At 51.1% G+C, this 5,808-nt stretch overlaps 1 pseudogene; it reads left to right on the top strand.

Annotated features, from left to right (window-relative positions):
• Window positions 1-1,336: 1,336 nt before the first annotated feature.
• Window positions 1,337-1,453, top strand: LOC126189350 (5S ribosomal RNA; annotated as a pseudogene).
• Window positions 1,454-5,808: the final 4,355 nt, after the last annotated feature.

Below are 5,808 nucleotides of genomic sequence, written 5' to 3'. Positions count from 1 at the left end.
TCCTCGTGGTCTCCGGGAAGCGTCTGTGTTTCCGGGACGACCGGCCAGGCGGACGCCTACTCGGGGCCCGCTGTGCCGGTCTGCTTCTTGGGAAGCGAGAGTTGCAGGCGCCTAGTCTGGACACAGTATTCCTCCACCCACCCCCAACCCCCCATGAGGGAGGAGAGGGCACATCGCATCTCGAAGTCGTGTGGTTCTGTCAGCCTCGCGTCGGTGGCTGGGGCGGCTGGAATATCTGGGTCCACCTCCATTGGGGTTGGTGCTGCTGTCGGAGGAGTCGTGAGGTTTGGTTGCCGGCTGTCTAAACTCGGCCGTGGTGGAAGTGCCCCTCTGACTCTGGGGAAGGAGGATCGCTATCTGGAACAAAAGTAGACGGTAAGTGCCTAGGAACAGAAGTCTCCCACGACGGGGCCGCAGTTGGTTTATATGTTTGCGACAGACAGGGCCTTCAGCCATAGCCTGTCCTAGCAGGAGGGATGTAACTCCTGGGGCCCAATGAGGACGACCTTTGGGATACATTAACGCCCAAACTGGATCTTGCAGTGCAAAGCAGTGACGACGGGTTCATCGACTAGAAGGTTGAGATGGGGACGGCTGCATTAATGATAGTAATGTCCGATGTGCACGGCCGTGTAAACGTTCTGCTGGTGTTGCTCCCTCTTGTGGGGTAGCCCGATACGAGACCAAAAATAGCGGTAGAGCTGTTTCTAACGGATGGTACTGTATCAGCTTGGACATCTGAGTTTTAAAAGTGCGGACAAATCGTTCCGCTCTCCTATTAGATGCCGGATGGAAAGGGGCAGTGTGGAGTGGTTCAATGCCATTGGCAGGGCAAAAGGTAGTAAATTCCGCCGATGTGAATTGGGGCCCATTATCAGTAAAAATCGTTTCTGGCAATCCTTCGATGGCAAAGATGTGGGCAAGTACTTGTTCGGTTTGCCCTGCGGAAGTATTGGACATTTGGGAAACGTATGGAAAACCAGTACCAGCGTCAACAAGTATGAGCCACGTGTGTCCCTGGAAGGGTTCCGCAAAATCCAGGTGGAGGCGAGACCAAGGACTTGAGGTATCCGGCCAAGAGAAGAACTGACGTGGGGAGAGGGGGGGGGGCGCTGATTGTTTACTCTGACATGTCTGACAGGAGGTTACGAGTTTGGTGATGTCCTGTCCTTACCTCGCCAATAGACATGTTGACGACCCAGTCTCTTGGTAAGCACCACACCCCAGTGACCCTCATGTAGTAATGTGAGGACCCGTTGTTGGAGGGCGAAGGGGATGATGACCCTAGTTCTCCCATGTCTCCTAGGAGAAGAAGCACCACCTGGCGAGAGGATAAGGCAACGGCCTTGCCGCAGTGGATACACCGGTTCCCGTGAGATCACCGAAGTTAAGCGCTGTCGGGTGTGGCTGGCACTTGGATGGGTGACCATCCAGCCGCCATGCGCTGTTGCCATTTTTCGGGGTGCACTCAGCCTCGTGATGCCAAATGAGGAGCTACTCGACCGATTAGTAGCGGCTCCGGTCAAAGAAAACCATCGTAACGACCGGGAGAGCGGTGTGCTGACCACATGCCCCTCCTATCCGCATCCTCAACTGAGGATGACACGGCGGTCGGATGGTCCCGATGGACCACTTGTGGCCTGAAGATGGAGTGCTGGCGAGAGGATAACTCGTGCCGGCGATACCAGTAGGCTTGCACGTCTGGGTGGTGAAGCTGTCGACGATCGGTTGGCCACCGCACTTTTGCCAAGTGTAATACCTCCAGCAGGACCGGGTCTCTGGCTGTTTGGTGGGCAATGAGCTTGGCATCCAGCGGCAGGTTGGCAATGGCTTCTTCTTCTGTAACGTCGATGTGGAAGCACACGTCAGGATCTTCATCGAACTCCAGGTCCTGTCCAAGGGGTAGGCAGGAAAGCAGATCCGCCTTAGAATGGTGGATGGTCGACCGATATTGAATCTCATAGTGATAACTAGACAAGAACAAGGCCCAGCGCTGAAGGCGTCTGGCTGTCTTCGTTGGAACAGAAGCTGACATTCTGAAGAGGGTGAGCAAAGGCTTATGGTCTGTAAGTAACGTGAATTTTCTGCCATGTACATAATCATGAAATTTTTTCAGTGCAAATATAATGGCTAACGCTTCTTTTTCAATTTGGCTATAGTTCGTTTGTGCATTAGATAAGGCTTTGGAGACAAAAGCTATTGGCCGCTCTATACCATCCATAACTTGGGACAGGACGGCACCCAAGCCGTAATCTGATGCATCGGCCGCTAAGACCAGAGGTTTGGATGGCTCATAAGGAGCGAGACAAGTGGGCCGGAGGAGGGCCTTTTTAAGTGCCTGGAAGGCCTTGTTACATTCAGGTGACCTATGCCATTTCACATTCTTGCGAAGTAGTCTGTGTAATGGTTCAGCAATGGCTGCTGCATGGGGAATAAACTTGTGATAATAGTTTAATTGACCCAGGACAGACTTAAATTGACTGGTGTTGGAAGGAGGTGGAAGTTGCTGGATGGCCTCTACATGTTGGGTCATCGGCCTGATACCTGCAGCGTTGAACACATGGCCTAAAAACTCGACCTGGTTCACAAAAAAGGAGCTCTTATCCTCGTTGGCCTTAAGGTTTGCTTATCGGAGTACTGTAAATAGGGCACGAAGGTTGTTTGCTAGATCCCGAGCGTCTTTCCCTGCAACCAGGATATCATCTAAATAGTTGGCAGTGCCTGGTATCTCTCGAATCAGGTGTTCCAGAAACCATTGAAAAGTGGCTGGTGCACTGGCTATGCCAAAAGGCAACCAGTTGTACACGAAGAGACCGAATGGTGTATTGATCACAAGAAGTTGCTGAGAGTTAGCATCGAGCGGTATCCGAAGATAGGCATCCTTTAAGTCGATTCTGGCGAAGATACGCCCGCCAGCGAGGCATGAGTAGATGTCTTCAACTTTGGGAATGGGGTACGAGTCAACAACTGACTGGGTGTTGATTGTATGCTTGAAGTCCCCACAAATGCGCAACGCACCATTAGGTTATTCCACCAGAACGATTGGTGATGCCCTCAAACTGTGAGACACTGGCGTGAGGATTTTCTCATCTTCAAGTCGCTGAAGCTCCTGGCATAGTGTATCCTTGAGAGCAAAGGGCACATTACGCGCCTTGAAGAATTTAGGTACTGTTGTGGGCAGAAGGGCGACATAAGCTTGGAACCCGACTATGCCGGTATTGGGTCGTTCCCCCACCGAACTGAACTGTGCCATCAGCTCTTGTAGGTAGGAGTGATCGGCAATGGACCGAACTGAGGGGATCGCATCCTGGATCTCCAAACCTAAAATGTTGAAAAGATTCCTGCATAAGAGGTTGTTGGCACCAGGAGAATTGATGACAAATATGCGAGCAGTCAAGGCAGTAGAATGGTATTGGATTGGTGCCGAAAACTGTACACAGACCTCGAGGATGTCATTGCTGTAGCTTCGAAGAGGGATGTCAAAGGGATGTAAAGGTGGGGAGCCAACCCATACATAGGACTTCCAGTCAGTGATGGTTACAGACGAGCCAGTATCTATCTGAAAGTCGAGACTACAGCATTAATCGACAGACGGATGGATATAGCCTTTGTGGAAAAACACCTTGGATCAAGGGGACCGTTAGCAACCCACTGGTCGAGTCCTCCTCTTCGGTATCAAAGTGATGTAAGCGAGTAGAATCGACCACCATTTTAGTGGAAGACTGGCAGACCTCGGCTTGATGACCAATCTTACCACAGGCGGCGCATTTGGCACGCCTATGGGGGCACTGAGGTCGAGGGTGCTGGGAAAAACAATGTCGATAGGAGGGCAATGCTTGTGGGCGTCGACCAAACGTGAGGGCAGTACCAGAGCCCGGTGTGTCCCTCTGGCCTGGAGGAGAACGTGACCGACGTGTAGAGCGTGTGGCATATAGAGAAGATGTGTCCTGGAAAGAGGCAGCTGAACGAACCGACTGCTCGAATGCCCGTATGATCGGAAGACATGCTTCCATAGAAGGATCTTTCAACTTCAGCAGGTCGGTACGGAGACTGTCATCTGGTGCGTGAATCAGAATCATGTCACGCACCAGGGAAGCTGCGTAAGATTGTTTTGAGGCAGGATTTTGACAGACAAAACGGCAGTCCCGGGATAAACCTTGTAAATAGGCAATCCACTCCCGGTAAGACTGCCCCGTGGCCTTGTGGCTGCTAAAGAATTTATGCAGGACAGCAGCCACGTGAATTTGGGAATCAAAATAATCTGACAGACTGACCTTAAGAATCTCGTAAGGGAGAGTATGGGATGCCACCTCCGGGTGTAATTGCTGCAGGAGACGGTAGATCTCAGGCCCCGCAAACGCCAGGATGTAAGCACGCTGTTGGGCGTCTCCAGCGATGCCGTGGTCCACGAAGTGCTGCTCCATACGCGCCACGTAGTTGGTCCATATTTCCGCCTTCTTGTCAAGACGCTGTGAGACCTCCGGAGGGGTGCTAGCCATTGACTCCAGACGTTCGACCAGAAGCTGGTTCGTCCGCTGCATCTGTTGGAGCAGGAGGTGCATCTTCTGGGACACATCCATCTGTTCGGTCACACTTGAGCAACTGAAACAGTCCAATAGAAGAAACTACGTCTCCACCGGAGAGATGCACACGTAGAAAATTCGTAAAGTTCCTCGTCGCCACTAATATATCCGCCGTCCGCGGATAGGAAAATCTCAGATTGTGAGTTACAGCGTTTTTATTTGAACTAAAGTCTTTCTTCAAAATTTACAAAACAATATTCGTGAGGTAGGACTGATCCTCCAAGCCTACCAATAACTAAATCCGAGATTGCTCCAAACGTAAACCTTCTGTAATAACCATACAAGTTCACCAAACCAAGGCCCGGGCGTCTCGTGAAGAGCAGCGTGGAGTCCACGTTGCCGTCACCAGAGTCAGAGGACGCGTAGAGGCCCTGCGAGGATGGCTCCGGTACGCTGGCGGCGGTGGACGATGACGCGGCGGCTACGACGACACCAGTGGGCTCACTCGGCGTGAACCGCCTCTCCTGGGTTTTTTATTTTTTTGTTTGTTTGTGCGATGCAGGCCCGGCGCTTATGCGCCTCGCCGTGTACAAGATACATTCTTTATTTATAAATAACTAATTTAGTTTTGAAGGGACAGGCATCCCTGGGCTTCAGGAGCCCTTAGCCAACCTCCTATGTTGTTTACTTTGCTAAGTTTGGGTGGGGGTTACATCTACTTGATATTTTGGCAGGGTTGATGGCTAAACTGTCTACTCTATTAGGCACGTTGAGATCCTGTAACTTTGGCCTGGTCTTTGTCTGGTCGTACCTAGTTCTCATATTTGGGGGAGGGTGTCTCTGTGTAGTTCTATTTTTCTGTGAAATTTCCTGGCCTTTTCTCTGATTGTTGTTGGAATTGTGTCCATTCCTGTTTTGGCATGTAATTCTCTAATGATAGTCCACGAGGGGGCCCGAAGGATCGACCTGAGGATTTTGTTCTGGACGACTTGTAATGAGTTAAGTTGGGTTTTTGATGCTATACCCCATGCAGAACTCCCGTATAGGAGGGCAGGTAGTATTGTTGCTTTGTAGAGGCGGATTTTTGTGTCTTGGTTGAGCATTCTGCTGAAGAAGAATGGAGCGAGGGCTTTGGCCATTTGTGTGCATTTCTGTCTCTTTCCTTGGATGTGTTTGTGGAAGAAGAGGCTTGTGTCTAGTTCGAAGCCTAGGTATTTGACAGAGAGGACCACTGAATCCTGTGGCCTAACACCTGGACAGTGTCTACCCTTGGCATCTTCTTAGA

The sequence above is a fragment of the Schistocerca cancellata genome, chromosome 5 (assembly GCF_023864275.1).
Source record: "Schistocerca cancellata isolate TAMUIC-IGC-003103 chromosome 5, iqSchCanc2.1, whole genome shotgun sequence".
Taxonomy (NCBI): Eukaryota; Metazoa; Arthropoda; class Insecta; order Orthoptera; family Acrididae; genus Schistocerca; species Schistocerca cancellata.
This window is presented reverse-complemented; position numbering and strand designations above follow the sequence as displayed.